Below are 18,133 nucleotides of genomic sequence, written 5' to 3' on the forward strand. Positions count from 1 at the left end.
CTTTGCAAACATCACACTCTTTGAGAATAAAAATCACAGCAGGTCAATGGCTGTGAAGTTGGATGCTTGGAGACTAAGTTCATTGGACACACAATCCTTTCCTTGTATTAGAACTCAGTTGTGTGACTGGTGTCTGTTGTGTGTCTGTCTTATGACTAACTATGCTGGAATGCATTTCATCCATTTAGTTATGTTTTCTTCAGTATCTACCATGGTGGGTTGAAGGGGTAAAACTAACTGAACCAAAGAACTGAAAATATTTAAATTAATGTCTGATTTGATTTAACTGTTCATGAGAAGAGATCAGGAAGAAGTGATTGTTATTTTTTTAAGTGTCAGTAACACTTTCTCCAATCCTTTCTTTACCTAAAGGACATAGACCAGATGTAGAAGGGCTTTCAGGAAGATGGAATCCTTTCTTAAAGGTCTTTTTGAGTCTGCAAGAAAATCTCAAAGCTGAGAGTGGGGATGTGAATGGAAATGGATGTCATGCTCCTTGGAAGAAGGAGCCTCATTCTCTCTAGAGAGACAGACAAAGAGGCAGAGTGGAAGCATGAAAGAAGGGAGGTATGGTTAATCACACAACAGGTGAGGTGACCAACGGACTTCCCACACCATCAATATCTCTTACTTAATATTCTTCCTCAAGGTTTTTTGGCTTGTGCAGCATCCCCAACCTCCAGGAAAGTTAGCTACATTCACAGAAGTCTTGTCTGGGTAGAGAATAGACATGTGCAAATCATAGAAAGAAAGTTGCTCCCTGTTTGTGTCAGTGCCAAAGCTGAATAAAGGAACAACTCTGTGGCAAGCCAGCAAAGAAGAAGAAACTAGTTGAACAGGTTTAAAAAACATGGCTACCAGGAAACTATAACTCCCTGAGAAATCTTCAATCCAGAGTTTCAAGGGCAGATGCTTACACATAACACTTGGGTCACTGTTAATATCTGTAGCAAGTTTAGCTGCTTTCGAAGGTTCCTCTAGCTTTGAGCAGTGAGAAGTCACTGTCAGGGTCTGCCCACCTTGAGGAAGAAGTCTTATTCTTCCTCAGCCATGACTTTAATTCTCTAGCTCTGCTTCAAGCGGTGGTGGTTTTCAAGCTTATGTGTGCAAGGGATTCTTGGGACAGCTTAGACTCCCTCGCTCCACTCTAGGGGCTCTGCTTTAGTTGATGTGAAACATGGAAGACAAGACAGAAATCTCCCAGTGTGCAGACAGTGTTGCGTCCTGCCGTTGGAGGGCTGCAGTGTATTAGAAAGGTGCTGCACAAGGGCCACATAAGAAGGCAAAAACCAGAGAGTGTGAGAGAGAAAGATGAGCACAAAGCATGTTAACTTTGACGAAATGAATTTTTACATAACCCTAGTTCATAGCAGAGCTGAAAAATGAAAGTTAAAAAAAAAAAGTGTTTTGCAAAGCCCCCTGAATGAGAACAAATCCTGCCTACTCAGCTTCTCAGAGCCCTGAACATGGCTGAACTTCATTTTTCTAAGGAACTCCTGCCCAGGAGGAAACTAAAGTTGAAACATGCACATTTTTTTCAGGAACTCCTTTCATTGTGCCCAATCCCAGTTGCCACAAGCCCAGCACGTCCCCTGCACTTAAGGTTCAGGGGATGTCCCTGAAGATGGGCAGAAAGACTGTGAGAGTCAGAGGACAGGATCTCCTCCGAGATCCCTCTCTCCTAGGATGACCCGGAAGCATCACCTATAATACCTCAATAATATGGCTGCCTATACAAGACCTGGACATGAACTGCAGCATCAGACATGGTGGCATGGGAGGGGAAGATTTTCTGGGCCTACCCCTCATCAAAGAACTATAGGGATGCATTTAAGGAATTCTGAGACCTGGAGAAATAGTCCTCCCCAGAGATGAGCCTCCTAACTGGCTATCCAATAGCAAGTGGCCACATAGACACAAGTCACACTGAATAGATTGAGTACCTTATATATTTAGGCATTTATATTTATATAACAATAACAAAGAAAAAGAAGATTATGGTTTTGAAAAGGAGCAAAAGGGGTACCCAGGGTGGGGACTGGAGAAAGGAAAGGAGAGGGAGAAAAACTTCTTTTCTTAAGAAGTCCCTTGGATCCCTTCATTGTTTTTCCATTCACTACCTCTTCTTGGGATGACTAGTGGATACAAAGATGGTTCCCTCTTTACTTTGAAACTCTGCCCATTCTGTGTCTACTCAATCTTAATACAGTTAACTATCCCCAATTCCACCCTAAAGACACCGCTGAAATCAGACTTCCTCCCTCCAATCTTACACCTGTCTTGACCTTGTCCTTCTGTCCTCAATGCCCTAAACACTTCCCAGGAGATGATTCTCTTTCCTTAAGAAAGCAGCAAACTGGGCTTTGTTTCAGCAGCTGGCCGGCAGGTCTTGGCTTATTGCTTATTCAGAGGTACATGTTAAAACCTCAGTTGAAACTGTTTCAGTTCTCGGAGTGATGGCTTTGCAATTCACAAATATTGTTTGTAACACTTCAGCTGCATTTTCAAGGTTTATGTCAATAATCATATTTTTACAGATGAAGTCATGGGACTTGAAGTCTAGTACCATACTTGGGGCAGGACAACTGTGTTTAAGGCAGGGATTTTAGCCCAGGTGTTCTTGATTCTCGAGCCTGAGTTAACTCCATGGCAACACAGTGAAGCCTGAAGCCAGGTCCACTCTGGCCAGCTGGAGCGAACATGTGAGGTGTTACTTGTTTTAATGAGTTGACACCAGCAGCTACTGTCCCAGTGGGACCCCACAAACACAGCTGGATAATTGAGGCAAAAACAGAATAAAGCTGTTTTATTATTGTTTCTTCAGATACCTTCATATGTTTTAAATCTTTTGCTGGTTAGTGGATAACAAACATTGAAATATGAGCATTTTTTATTAAACTATTCTTTATTAAACTATTCTTTATTATATCTTTGTGTGCATGACATATTTTATAATAATTTTTCTTCTTTTGAATTTTATTATGAAGCATGTTTAATCTTACACGAAAATAGCAAGTATACTGGTCCTTTCTGTGTTCTTGCCCAGCTTTAGAACTGACTTACCCAAGTTAGTATATACCTCTAAAAGATAAAGGGTAAGTAACTAAAAACAACAAAACAATACCATGTCAGTTAATAAAATAACCAGTACAGTTAACAACAAATTAACTGTAACTTGTTATATATAGCCGGTCTCCGAATACTTTCCGTAACAGAATCACAACATTTTACATCAGTGGTTCTCAACCCTTAATGCTGTGAACCTTTAATACAGGGCCTCGTGATGTGGTTAACCCCAACTATAAAATTATTTTTATTGTTACTTCATAACTGTAATTTTGTTACTGTTGTGAATTATAATGCAAACCTCTGCTATACAGAGTATCTGGTATGTTGCCCCTATGAAAGATAATCCAGCTTCTGAAGGGATCGAGACCCACAGGTTGAGAATCACTGTTGTAGACTGAGTGTATGACTGGGGCAGCTTCCATTGATTCAAGATTTGACTTGGTCCTTTGTTTAAGTTAAAGTGCAAACCATCATCCCAGATCAGATTGACCTCACATTGTGGTGACTCTCCCGCCTCTGCCCTCCACGGAGCTAAGATTATAGGTGTCTGCCACCATTCCTGGCTCTTCCCAGTACATAAAACATCCTTTCCTTTTCTTCCTCATTCATGGTTATCATTGTTTCTAGAGAGCAATAAAGTAGCTGTCAATAATGATGAGAACCAGAAGACAAACAGCCAGGGATTATGCAGATGGATGTCTGCGCTACTAACACTCTCCAGGCACTTTAGTCAAAGCCCATCTTTTCAGAGTCGTTATCTCCACAATATTTTCATATAAAAATAGAAAAGGGGAGGGGAGAGAAGAAAAGAAGTCAAGGAAGGGGAGGGAAGGAAACAAGGAAGGAATAGAAGAGGAGAGGGAGCAAGAGAGGAAGGGAGGGAGGGAGAGGAGGAAACTAACAGGTGCCTTTGAAATCATATAATGATAGATTAATCTTGCCTTCCTTTCTTCTAGCTAGAGCTCGTCAGGTCACCTGTCAAAACGTCATTAGGAACTCTCAATCTTGAAACTTTATATTCTCCCCCGTTCCCTCATAGACATGCCTAGTCCTGAGGAAGCATCCCAACGTGGCAGTAGTCCTGTTAGCTAGACAAATATCTGCCAAAACATTAGGCAGATGGTTATCAAATGATTTTCACATTCCCCATATGAAGATCCCTGTACCCTGCTGATGACAGGATTACACAGGGACTGAAGCAAATTAACTGGAAGAGGGGAGGAGAAGGGGATGAATCCTATTAGTTAGGACCACATGTGCTTAAATAAAGCAAAAAAAAAAACCCACTAAAATAAAACTATAAGCACTGCATTTTATATGTACCAGCCTAAGCTTTCCCAAAGGGGTTGAAAATATGTGTGATGTGACTTGTCCATTTCTACTTATATGGATTGCTTTCTATCACAGGGTTTCTTAAGAGACCCTGATCTCAAACGAAGCTGCCCACTAGGTGATGTTCAGAATATGGGTCCTGTAGAGGTGGGCTTCTGCTCTCATCTCAGAATCTTCAAACTATTTTGTCTTTCAACGTGTAAAAGATATTTGGTCCTCTCAGACTTTGCATGCTTGGGGACAGAATCTCTAAAATGAGTGCTAGCAAAGAATAAAACTTGAGTCTTCACAGTGTGTAGGTTGTGTAACAACCTCTGTGTAGGTTTCTTGTTTGGCGCTTAATTGGAACAAGGAGCTAGTATGTAACTCATTTGAGGATCAAATGAGATTATGTTTTTGTCAGCCTACTATGAGATAGGGAAGATTTATCTGCAGCCATACTCGGATGTTCTCTTAATACCTTTCAAAAATACAAGTGCTTCCATCCTAATAGGGTTTTAGCTTGAGATCTAATCATCCACTCTTGAATTAAGATGCTTGAATGAAGCCAACTCATTTGGAACTAAGCACTTTAATGTCAACAGAGACATATGGTAGGGAGACGGAATTACAAAGGCTCTCTTCTGAAGCATCCGTTAAGAAGGCAGGACTAAGACCCCAGAGCCATTACTAGTTTAGTCATTTATTTCCTAAGAAATAACCGAGAGTAATGTCGTCTTAGAGACCTGAAAGTTATCTAACAATTATATGTTTGGGATAAGGGTGCATTCCTACCTGAAGTGATTACAACATTCCCTGCTTGTATAATTTCCTCTTTTGAAAGCAGTATTGTTTTCAGATCAAAGAAGATACAACACACACGTACATACATAATGTGTGTGTGTATATATGTATGTATATATGTATATGTATGTATATATATACATACATATATATTAAAAATACATAGCTAAAAAATATAGATCAAGACTTCTATGAGACATCTTCAGCCTGGTTGTGAAGATAAAAGCATATGCTGCCACCTGTACAAAGGTGTCACCCCAAACCATGCAAACTAACAACATAATAATGTGTAGTTGAGTTTACCTCTGACCTGCCACATGGGAGTCATGCTAACAAGAATTTGTTGGAATACTGAATCTCTGAAATGAAAATCTTTTGTTGGTTTTACATGTAGATGATCTACCAATTACAAATGTGTTACTTGTGTTTTCTCTGTACCCTGAGCCTAAGATGGTCTGATCCTCTCTCCAAGGAGGTGATGATTGGGTCCTAAAGTGAAGTAGTGGATCACAGGCAAAGCTGTATGCGGACAGACATGTGATACAAGCAACCCTTAGTTATTGATAGTTAATGTAGCTTTGCTTGATATAAATGTTTGATGATTCTCAGTGCCTGGTACACACAGGCCTGCAATTCACAGTTAGTGATGGACTGAAGGAATGGTCAGAGGTGTATGATGTAAATACACAAGAATTTAACATATGCCCAAGCCCAAAGGAATATAAATCTGTGTGCATCATGATGTCAACCACAAAGATCTGGGGTTTAATGTAATGTAATTAAATGTTTAATTACCTACTTTTGAAGTCTAAGTCACTCAGGTTAAATATGTGTGGAGTAATAAAAGTCATGAATAATTCAGTGTTTACTATGGAGGATGAAGCTGTGATTTCATGGAAGGGAGAGGTACGTGGGATGTCGTGACAGGCTGATGAGAAATTCCCTTGAGGACCTAGCTTGGTGGACATGATTCCTCAAAGCTTTATCAACTAGACCTGTAGCTTGCAGAGGACATGGCAAATTTCTGAAGAGAGACTAGAAAAAGACAAAGTAAAGATTAGGGACATTCAGGGATAGGAGCTAATGGAAAAGTTATGTGAAGCACATTAGCCAAATGGCAGAAGTCACTCAGTTCAAAAAATTCCAGATCTGAAAAACTGTAAGCTGGTTTTTCTAAACCAGCTTAGAAAATGTGCCTTTATAAAAGTGTGTTGTATGTGTGTGTGTGTTTGTGTGTGTGTGTGAGCGCATGTCCTTGCACTCGTGTGCATGCATGCATGCAGGATGAGCCTCAGTGTTGGAATTTCTGCCCAGCATGTGCAAGACACTTGATTTGATTTCTAGCATAGAACAAGAGGTGGAAGGCAAAGGGTAAGGCTACATAGCAGAACTGAAAGAACAGCAGCTGGAATGGGCAGGCAGAACAGTGGAAGAATTTTGAAAATCAGAAGCCTTTGCCAGAATAGGATCAGAGGGGGCAACACAGTCAGTAGGAAGAGAAGAATCAGTCAGTCAGGCACCTGCAAAATGTTAGAGATTTCCTTACCTAACTGGTGAGCCTGGGTACAATACGTGTGCATGTGTACAATATGTGTGCAGTTGCTCCTGACAGCCAGAAGAGGGTGTCAGATCCTCTAGAACCAGAGTCACAGATTGTTGTGAGTTGCCATATTGTTAGGAACTGAATCCAGGTCATCTGTAAGAGCAGCAAGTGCTCTTAACCTCAGATTCATCTCTCCAGGTCCCTTGGCAAATCATTAAATTGGATTTGACTTCACATCTTACTGCTGAATAAATACCAAGTACACAAGATCTAACCATGTGACTGTTTCTATAGATTAAAAAACTGTCAAATATTGACTGTAGAATGTAACTGAAATCATGGAGGTAATGATCTTTTTTTGTAATCTTGAATTAGAAAATACTTTTTAAACTGTAACAGCATCCAAAGTCTAAACGCAACACCTTAAAAATAAACCTTCTCACGGAAAGTTATAATTACCATAAAACCTTTAAAGGATAAAAAAAGAAAACTAGTAAGCATACATGTTTACAAATATACTACGTATTATTATTTATTGGCATATAAAAACAAAAGCAAGATTTAAAACAGACAAGGAGAGACAGCGTGTCAGTTAAGCACATACAACAAAGCCTGAGAACCTGGCCCCTGGGATTTGTAATACAGGAGGACAGAACCAACCTCCAAACATTGGCTGGCTGCCATGTTGCCCTCAATCATGCATACGAGTGCACGCACACGCACGCGCCCACCCCCCCCACACACACACACTGGGAAAAAACTGTAAAAAAAAGGCCTTTTTAAATACAATTATTTTACTGTTAAAAAAGTCTTTCTAAGTGCAAAAATAAATTACAAACTTAAAAACAAATGTTTTCAATGAAGGTCACATGATTTTAATATCTCAAGAACGTCTATAAATATCCTTAAAGGAACGATTAGGTATTTTACTAATAGCCTATTATTAAGGTAAGAATGGAACAAGAACAGAGTTCGAAAGACAAGACAGACCACTAAATCATATTCACAAGGTCGGAGCTCAACCTTGCTTGTAATACACGGAGGCAAACTAAAGTTAGAGTACAGTAATGTCCCCCAAGTTAAGCTGCAGAAATTGCAGAAGAATGTACTGCGTTGACAAACTCAAGCATTTCCGGTGGGATTGTGGACAGATGCAAGCTCAGTGGACCGCACTTCTGCCATATCAATCCAGATTACTGAAAGGCACGCTGTGCTCCCGTCATCCCATTCTGGAGGAGTTATCCTACAGAGGCACCTGCTCATGTGAGAAATGACAATGGCATCATTATTAATGGCGCAACTGTTTGCCAAATCGAAAGATGGGTAGCGATCTGAACGGTCGTTACTGGAAAAGGAATATGTGAATTACGAGGCCGGCCCATAACTACATGGTACGCAGCCACAGCGATGCGTGAGATACTCGGAAAGATTGACTTAGAAAGATGTCCATGCTCAAGTCACGTAGAAAGAGAACAGGTCAAAACAACAGGCATTGGCTTTCAAAAGGCTGATAAAGACTACATGAAGGTACAACTTTATAAATATAAAATTTCCGCTGAAGAACAAGGAACCAGGAAGACTGGTGTTTGTGAGAAGAAAACCTGCTTGTCTAGGGAAACGAGAGGAAGCTACCCTCCATTGTATCTTCCCTTCCTTCTTGAACTTTGATCCCTTTTAACATGTTCCTTATTCACAAAATTAAAATGTTAGTTTGGCTAAAACTAATTTATGTCAATAGATTTGGAAGAGGATTATGCCTACTGCAGAGACTTACCCGTCTGTCTCAAAATAAAGAGAAAAACACAGACATAAAACCTCAAACCTGATATAAAAATAACTAAGATATTTTGTGTAGTTATCATGTTATTATATGTAATTATAATAATTGCATTTTAAATAAATGAGTATGTAAGATAATTCATTTCCAGCACCACAATTAGATGGAGCGTTCTCTAACAAAAACTTGATAACATCATCTTCCTACTGTATATCTTTTCATTGCTCTCCGCTACCAAAGAATAATAAGATTCAATTTCCTTAATACATACTCCACGGCCCGTTATTCACCTGGCCTCACCTTGTTTCTCCAGCCTCATTTCTCATTTTTTTTTCATTATTCCTGAGTTCCATGTTGTCTTTAAGAACTAGTCTCCACAATACTTAAGCCTGTTCATCTTCTCTGGTTCTTTTAGCCTTGCAGTCTTACCCCCTCTCCTTTTCCCTCTGCATCTGACTAAAGAACATGTCTCCTTGGCCTCCAAAGCTGGGTGAGTCTAATCTTCTCTATGTTCTGAGGTATAGCACACAACTCACTCTCTCTGGCCCCTCCTTACTTCCTTGGATGGCAGTTGATATTGCACTCCCCTGACCTCTCAATAGACTGTGATTTCCTCGAGGGAGCTGTAAGCAGCAAAGAAGCCATAAATACATTAATCTGTTGAAGAACTCCAGCAATGAAGTCACGCTGGAGGTGGGACATGGATGAGGAGAAGAAATAATTCAAAGAAACAGGTACAAATTGGCAACAAGATAGGCTATCACCAATGAATGCCCAATCACAGCCCTATATTGATGTTCTTAGCCACACACAACCTCTCGGGTCTGTGAGCAGGAGCAGCAGCAGCAGCAGCAGCAGGAGGAGGAGGAGGAGGAGGAGGAGGAGGAGGAGGAGGAGGAGGAGGAGGAGACAGGGGTTATCAGCTCTGCTTCCTCAGGCAGGCGCTTCTGATACTGTCTTGCTCCATCCCTCCTCATTTCACTACTAGATCGGGATTGTAGCCCCAAGCAGCTCACAGCACACTGGCTATGGCAACCACAGATTGGGTGCTGGAGGATCACTGGAGTGGAAATTACTAATACAAAGATATGACCCAAACCATTAGGATAGCTTCCAGAATGGTTCACTGCTATCCTGGGAGTATCAAGAGAAAGGGAGGCCTGGGCCCATGTGAGTCATGTGACTATATCTTCTGGATGATTTCTTCTGAATCAAGGGCAGAGGAAAGTGACTGGGAATCTCTAGAGCACCTGGATGAATGGCCAGCCTGTAGTTATCAGAATATTAAATTTGTTTTATTTATTTGTGAGTTAAATTGGTTAAAATTCATACATAACCAATGCTTCAGCTTGAAACAAAAACACACTCTTGGTTTCTGGTGGGCAGTCCAGCATTCCACACAGCAAAGTACTGAATTCTTCTACAGTGAGGTAACTACAAAAGAGCAGCTGGTCCACAGGGTGTCCAGCCGTGAGTCTTAGCATGTTTAATTGAGAGAAATTCCTGGTCTCTAAAAGTGAGATAGATGTTCCTGACCTCCATACAGGCCTGGGAGCCCCCAACACATGACAGAACAATACTCCCAGACACCAGAGCTCACTGGTGATTCCAGTAGAAGGCTATAGCAGTTAATATGGTATTTAACTATACTTTTAGTTATAATCATGTTCAAAATTGTGGTGGCAGTTTCCAAAGGTACAGAGAATAACACATTCATTTGTCCCCAAGGCTGACCACAGCAGTTCCTGAAATGCTAATTTTCAGATAATGATAGAGTTTCTACAAAAACCAGTAGATATGAAGTCTGTGATAATAATTTAAATTAAAAATACCTTACAGCGTATGGTGATAGTAAGAAAACCTACAACAACCCAGGACTAAATCTAGCAATATCTACTGAGGTGTTTATGAGTATGGTAACTAAAGGATTTAAAAAGAAAATCTAAGACAGAAAGGTGGCTACTGAGTAATGCCCAGAGAGAGATTTGCTGTCACTGGCTTTCAATGTGATGAAAGGGAAGAGGGTAGCTGCTGACCCTGGAGAGCAGGGACAGGGCTCTTCTCTAAAGCTTTTGTAAGGAATGCAGTTCTGGTGACGCTGGCTTCAGCCTGTGAGATTCTCTCAGGGGTGCTAATGTTCGGAGCTCACCCTATCTCTGTCTGTGGGTTTCATTTAACTCCACCATCATTTCTGGTTCTACTATTGCTAAGAATTCCCACTGCTCTGGATCAAAAGTTGAAGGAAATCAGCTTCCTCATGAGAAAGCTGGCTGGTTCGCTGAACAGAAGAATAACACAATGTCCTATAATCTTAGGCTAGACCCAGGCTGGCAGGTCCATAAGTCTGTGAAAGAAACTTTTCTCTCAAGTTTAATGAAAAAAAAAGGGGGGGGATGAGAAAAAGTTACCAAATGGCCTTATGAGGTGGAAAGTGGAAATGGGGAAACAGAATGGTACAGGTGCCCATAACCCTGTGTCCTTTCCCCTTTGAGGGATGCTGATGTTCTCTTTCCAAAAGGGAGACAAAGAGAACATGACAGGAACTCTCGTGTTTCCATTAAGGGAAAACAAAGCAAAAACAAAAACAAAAAACAAAGGAAAAAAATAAAAACCCTACAAAAACCCGAAAGGAATCAAACAGATTCATACTCGAGCATGCTCTAAACTAAACGGGAAGGACGCATTTCTGATTAATCATAAGGAAATCCAGTGTCAACGCAAAGACTCCTGCACTGGTATTAACAACATGGAGAGAAGAGAATGGCTTATTAATAATTCATCAAGATTACTGTCACCATTAACTGATGCACATTTTGTGATGGATAGAATGCATATTTGAAACACCACACACACACACACACACACACACACACCACACCTCTTGCAGCTTGGGGTGCTTCCTGGCTGTCATAGTATTATTCACCACTCGAGGGAGCCCAAGTGTCTTTGGTCTTGGCCTCACTGTAATCACATGGGGGCTTGGTCGAGTGGCACATCCTTCTGTTACTCTGCTGCAGGGTGGACATCCAGGCAAGCTGGTTTCTTTGTTGTCAAGGTCTGTCCTGTGTGCCATACGATGCTTAGCAGCATCTCCCTAGCTTCTGCCCACTAGTTGCCAATAGCAACAATGCTCCCATTTCCCCATTGTGCTGATCAAAATGTCACAAGACACTGCCAAATGTCCCTCTCCACTCTCAGGCAGAGATGCCTACTTAGTGAAGCTTCCAGAGCTTCTGGGCCCCCAAAACTGATCCCTCACAGAGAAGTGTGGCAGTTTTGAGAAACCCTCAGCTGTATCTGTGCCCCTCTTGTGTGAACAGCCTGGTGACAAGCAGATCTAGGAAGACTGATATGTCTCCTGCCAGCCTGGCAGGAGGCATCAGAGAGCTGGAGTCTTGGCCAGCCTTTATAAAGAGAGGAGCACTGTCACCGTCCCTCTGGGTGGTGCTGAGCTCGGGCGATGCCGTTGTCTTCAGGCTTTTGGTAGCAGCTCAAATGATTAGTTAATTATTCATTACTATTTGTCATAAAATCCTGAAGGGCTGCCAAGTGGTATCACGCAGGCAATGCCGAAGCAGAGGACATGTCTTTTCTTATGTTCCAGTGGGTAGCAAACATAGGCTGCTTTGAAAACATACCAAGGACTCCAGGCACCAGCTCGTGAGTGTCCAGATGGGAGGTCTAAGATGGCAGGTCTTGAAGCTTTGCCCTCCGGGCCTGTGCTTACACCTGCCCCGTTCTCCTGGCTACAAAAAGCATGAGGCTGGGGGTTGGGGAGGTGGACATGGAGAGAGATGCTTAAAACGGGAAATGTAATCTAAGGTCTGACCAGCACTCGGGTCTCCCATTTGCTCATAAGCTTTCACCATTTGCACACAATGGTGGACAGCCAGCCTCCCGAACCACGGCGACCGTGGCTCCCTTCGGCCTATCTCTTTCCCATTTCTTTTATGGCCACTTTCAGTATTCACTTTAACTTGATAATAATATATATGGGTCCTGGTTTGTATTGGGGCTGAAGTCAGCAGAGGAGATAACATGATCCACTCTGGTTTTGAGAACACCTGGGGGTGGGGGAGCTGGCTCAAAGAAACCAGACAAGGAAAAGTCTCTCAACCAGAAGGGGAGATGGGGCTGGCATCTGGATTAAAAATAATTTTAGAGGTACTGGTAGATTCTCCCTCCGGTATCTTCCTTCCCCTTCTCACCATAATATTGCCTATTACGATCCGTACCCACAGATCCAGGCATCAGAAGTGGGGTGGGATGTGGGAACATGCCAATGATCAGCACCCACAAGTGCGATGCCCGCAGCCTGCACCTATTTTCTTGGCCACCCCTTTCCCCCTACAAGACTATTTTTTTGATATTCATTATTTTTCCAAAATTGGCAGGTATACAGTTAATTGGGATGTGTGTGCTGTGCACACAAAACCCCCCGGGCCTTGAATCCTTTTCAGACTCAATTTCTCATTTGTCAAAGGGATAATGTAAGTGTGGTATGCTTGCCATGGGGACTCTGATCATCAGCGCGGTGCTTCCAAACTTCCTGGTGTCCAGAGTAGTGTGGTTTACATGCTGTTCATGAGTTGGTACCCGGGGCAGCTTTTCTGCCATGCTGGAGCCAGTAGACTTCACAGCCTTATTGATGCTACAATGGGTGTCTTTGCCAGTGTCACATTCTGACATCACAGGGCTGTGCCTCTTCCCTCATCCTGAGTGCTACTAACTCATCAGTAGGTGTGTGACACTAATTGGTTGTGAGCTGCGTACACAGGCTAATCTGTGTTTAGCTCGTGCTTTGCTCCCCTTTCCACCTCTCTTTTACACTCCCTTTGGGACATCAGCTCAACAGAGTTTAATATTCAACCAGGTCTCCTGTCTTTGTTAATGACTGTTCACTGTGGTTCTGTCTGGGAAAGTTTTCAACTAAAACTAACTCAGGTAAAAGATTGTGAAGGGATATTAGAACTGAATGGTAGAAATTATTTCATTCTTCCTAGGGGAGTTTTCCAGGTCAATTTTCCTCAAAAATCCATTAGTGAGAGCAGAGGAGGGCACATTTGCGAGTCACTTGATGTGCATGCCTAGCTACCTGGTTGGTTTGGGGTGGGGGTGGGGGAATGCTGCATGTATGTGCATGAATTTTTTTTTTTGAGACAGGGTTTTTCACTGGTTGGGACCTTTCTGAATAAGCAAGAATAACTTGTCCATGAGTCACAGAGATCTGCCAGTCTTGCCTCTGCAGTACTAGAATTATAGGTGCATACCTTCATGCCTAGGTGTTTTTTTTTCTTTGTCGGGGTGGGGGATCGCTGTATTGTTTTGTTGTTATTGTTGTTGCTGCTGTTTTATGAGTACTGGGTACGGACTTGGGTTTTTGGCCTGTATGAAAAACATTTTACCTACTAAGTTAGTTCTCCAACTTAAATTATTTGCGTCGGAGTTAAATAACTACTCTTTCATTTAAGTAGAAGGCACTATCCAGAGAAACCATCGGCACTACTAAACAACTACACTTTCTGTGGGTTAGAAAAGAAGACACTATCAAGAACTAGCAGGTACAATGTAGACAGATAGTAGGCGCTGTGGCAGTTGTCTTCTCACTGGCTGCTGCATGCTCCAGATTTTCTGTGTTCACAACCCTAAAGTGTATATGATAGTGGTTTTCTGTCATTGTGTTTTTCTAACTGATGCATGCTCTGACTCCATGATCACATGTTCAAGTGCAACTTCCCTCTGGCTCTTGGTCTACTCTCCTGAAGGAGTGTCTATGATCACCTATGGGTGATCTGTGGATGAATCTCATAGGGGTTTCATGGTTATCAGCAGGCTAGTTAACAGTGAGAGTGGAGGAATCACAATAAAAAAAGGCCAGGAACTTGGGGAGCAGGGGTTGGTGGTAGGGCTAGGGAATGAGCAGGCAGGCAAGGTGATCAGTATCTTGTGCTATAATTCATGACGTCATGTCCACAATGGTTACATTCAGAGTTGGGAAGCGTGATATCAATTTTACAGAGTGGTCTTAAAAGAAGGAATATTTATTTGGGTCATGGTTTCAGAGGTTGCCATCTATCATGGGGGAAGAGTTATCAGGAAGCTTGCATCATGGTGTCTAGGTAGCAGAGAGCAAAAGAGAAGTATCTACACTGGCCGACTTCCTTCCAGCCTTCATTTCATCCAGGGACCGGTCACTGTGGCAGGGAAATTCCCATCTAGAGCTGACTGAGCTCTGAAAACACCTCACAGACACAAACTTAGATGGGGTTGATTAGCCTAGGTATTTGTCAACCAAATCAAGCTAAAAATCAAGATTAATCTTCACAGGACATCTGGGCTACTATAATGCTGTGAATAGGTGACCTAAAAGTAACGGAATGTATTTTGTCCAAGCTGAGATGTTCAAGTTCAAGGTGCTGGAAGACATGGTGTCTGTGAGGTCCTACTTCCTGAAAGGCCATACCTGTGTTGAGGCTACCTCAGACAGACTGACTTCTTGATTGTAGAACACTGGAATACTGATGCTGATCAAGGAGCCACATTATCTTGGGTTATCTTTATTCTTTTTTAATAATTTATTTATTTTTTTCAAATCGTAATTCATTCACACAGGGGTTATAAACATAGAAAGGCAGGACGTGGGGAACACACACACTGGAGTGTGGGTGTTCAGGGGGAATACAGATATCTTTCAGAACAGGGTATCGGCTGGGTGAAGGTTCAGGGGACAGGTCACTATGACTCTGCCTATGACTCACTTTTTCTTATCTAAGTTGGCATTGTCTGCCAAGGCTACCTATTTACAAGGTCTATGACTACTCAGGCTGGTATATTTCCACAAAAGCTGCCTGCTTACAATAGCTTATAGCCATCTGAATCTAGTCTAACATTCTTTTCTCATTCAGTAAACCCTTTGTAATGTATTCTTAGCAGACCACTAACTTCTACCTCTCAAGCTAGAGTGACAATAGGTGGCATCTGAACCCTGTGACAGAGCTTCCTCTGCTTTGTTAAAACCAGTCTACCTGCTGTTTCCAACAATATATTTGGCAAGTACATTGGTTTATGATAATCTTTTGTGCTATGACTCTGGAAGTTTATCTAATCATTCCCATGGTGGAGTAAGTCATCCAGGGAAACCTGCATCTATGTCTTGGATTAGTGGTCATTCATATTTGGCTCTGAATAAACTCTGTCTAATTCCTTTTTGAATAAGAGCCATTTGCTGTCAAAGCTTGTGGGAAGACAGTTACCTTTTACTGTCTTCATGTGACAGAAAAGCTGAGGCATTTCTCAGATGGTGGCTTCTATAACCAGCATCAACTGTTTCCACCCACTAGGATTTCTACTTTTCCAGACCCAATCACTTTTCAGAGACTCCACTTCTAAATATGACCATAGTGAAGGTTGGGTTTCAACAGATGTATTCAGAGGTAACACAGATAACCGTATTGAACATTTGTTCCTTGCCTCCTGTAAGTTCAAGCCCTCCTATGCAAATATATATTGTTCTTAGAGCAATAGCCTTTAAAAGATTTTTTTAACTGAAAATGGACTTTTTTCATGCAATATACTCTGATCACAGCTTCCCCTCCTACATTCCTTCCCAGATTCACCCCACCTTACAATACCACACCTTTTCTCTTTTTAGAAAATAAATAGACAAAGAAAAGAAACAAACACACACTCACACAAACACACACACTCACACACACATAAGCACATAAGCATATACACACAAACATAAAACCCACGAAATGCAAATTCAGTAATTATAATATATAAACAAGACACCAGAAAGGTTAAAAATGCCCAGACAAACAATTATGAGAATATATAAATAGAGAAAGAGTTGGCCATCTACTGCAGGATGTGACTACTGCCTTTCATTGTGGTGTGTATATCCAGTGAGACTCCATTGGAGAAAACTAATTTTTCTTTTGCAAGTGGTTGTCAATTTAGCCTGCAACATCTTAACTCACTCAAGGCTTAAATTTAAGTCCAAAATCTCATCAACACAGTGTTTAAGTTGAAATACCCTGAAGCAAAAGTCTTCCAGCTGTGGACCTGTGAAACCAAACAAGTTATATCCTTCCAAACTACCATGGTAAGCTAGGGAGCAGATAAATATTTCCATTCCGAAGGACAGAATTTGGAAAGAAGAATGGAAAGACAAAACTCCATGGCCAAATTAAAGTAGACTTTAAGGCTAAAGAACTGATCGTTGAAGGAGGTCCCCAAACAACATTAACTCTCCATTTCTTCCAGACCTCGTACTCAATGTCACACCCCGTCTCCCCGAGCTTTCCCAAACCGTAACAATGGTATATATTTCAATACCTTCCAACACACCCTGGATAAGGATTGATTTCTCAAGGATTTTAGTGAGTTTTAAACTTGCTATCGCATCTGTCTTCTACATACCCAGGTAATAAAACTCACCTTTGCTCTTTAACCAGAATCTCCATTGGAAAAGGAAGCTCATTCAATACATTCATCATATCTTATTTATATTATCTTCCAAGTTCTGAAGGATCCACACTAATAATGACATCAGGGCCATTGGTAATTACAACAGCGGAGTTAATACATTCAAATTTAAGAAATATACTTGTTAACTTGTACGTCTAGTTAGTCAGAGACAGTTGTGGATGGGGGGCATATTTGACAGCAACAGCCAAAAATGCAGGCAGCCCTGTGTCTGTGAGACTTCTAATCTGTCTACATCAAACATCTAAACAGCACAGAAGGAAAGCAAGGATACTTTTTCCTGAGTGGAACGTGGCGAGTGTGTGGTCCAGACCCTGGAGCTTTCCCCAGCACTCTTTCCTTGGCACTCACAGAGAGCAGATGAGAAAAACACTCACATTTAGCTGATTGGCACAAAGACACTCTTTTCAGATAAATCTTTATGTATTGATGACTGTCCGGTGATGGAGGTGTAGTTGACCTCCAGCTTAGGCATGACTAGCTTCTCAGGCTTCGTACACAAAGCCTATCCTAGCAGTCAGTCACTGTCTTGCCAGCCTGTCAGGGTCTCTATCAGTCCCTGCTTGATAGGGTGAGTCAGAATCTCAGGCGCCTGTGCTCTGGCTACTTCTGGAGGCTTTTCATTGCCTTTGGGTCTTCCCGTCTGTGAGATCAGCACAGAAACTCCCTGATGGCTTTCGTAACTCAGGCAGTAAATGGACACAGAGAGCTTGGGCTTTTGAGTTAAAACTCACTGAAGTCATTGACTGGCATGTCCAGAAAACCCTACAGGTTCTGAGAGTGAGATATCAGGTGAACCAAGAGTCTGAAATCACCAACAGAGGCTTGTCAAATTCTGGCATGTTCTTAGAGGAGATGAGAGTGTTCCATACCAGTAACAATGATGAGACGAAGCATGTTAAAAATAGCACACTTTGAGGTTCTATCCCACGACAGCTAAGCTATTAAGGTCTAACTGCTTCATATAAATGCCACTGCCTTCCTTAGTCTGAGGAAAACACCAGGAAACTCAACCCCACCTCATTGTTCCTGCAGAGGATGTGTGGATGAGAAAACCCTCTGTAGCACAGAGAAGCAACTGTGAGAGGGTGAGGAATATCAGTTACAGTGGAAAGCAAATGCTTCTTTTCTTCTTCCTC

Source organism: Grammomys surdaster, unplaced genomic scaffold (genome assembly GCF_004785775.1).
Source record: "Grammomys surdaster isolate TR1022 unplaced genomic scaffold, NIH_TR_1.0 125951, whole genome shotgun sequence".
In the NCBI taxonomy this organism is placed as follows: Eukaryota; Metazoa; Chordata; class Mammalia; order Rodentia; family Muridae; genus Grammomys; species Grammomys surdaster.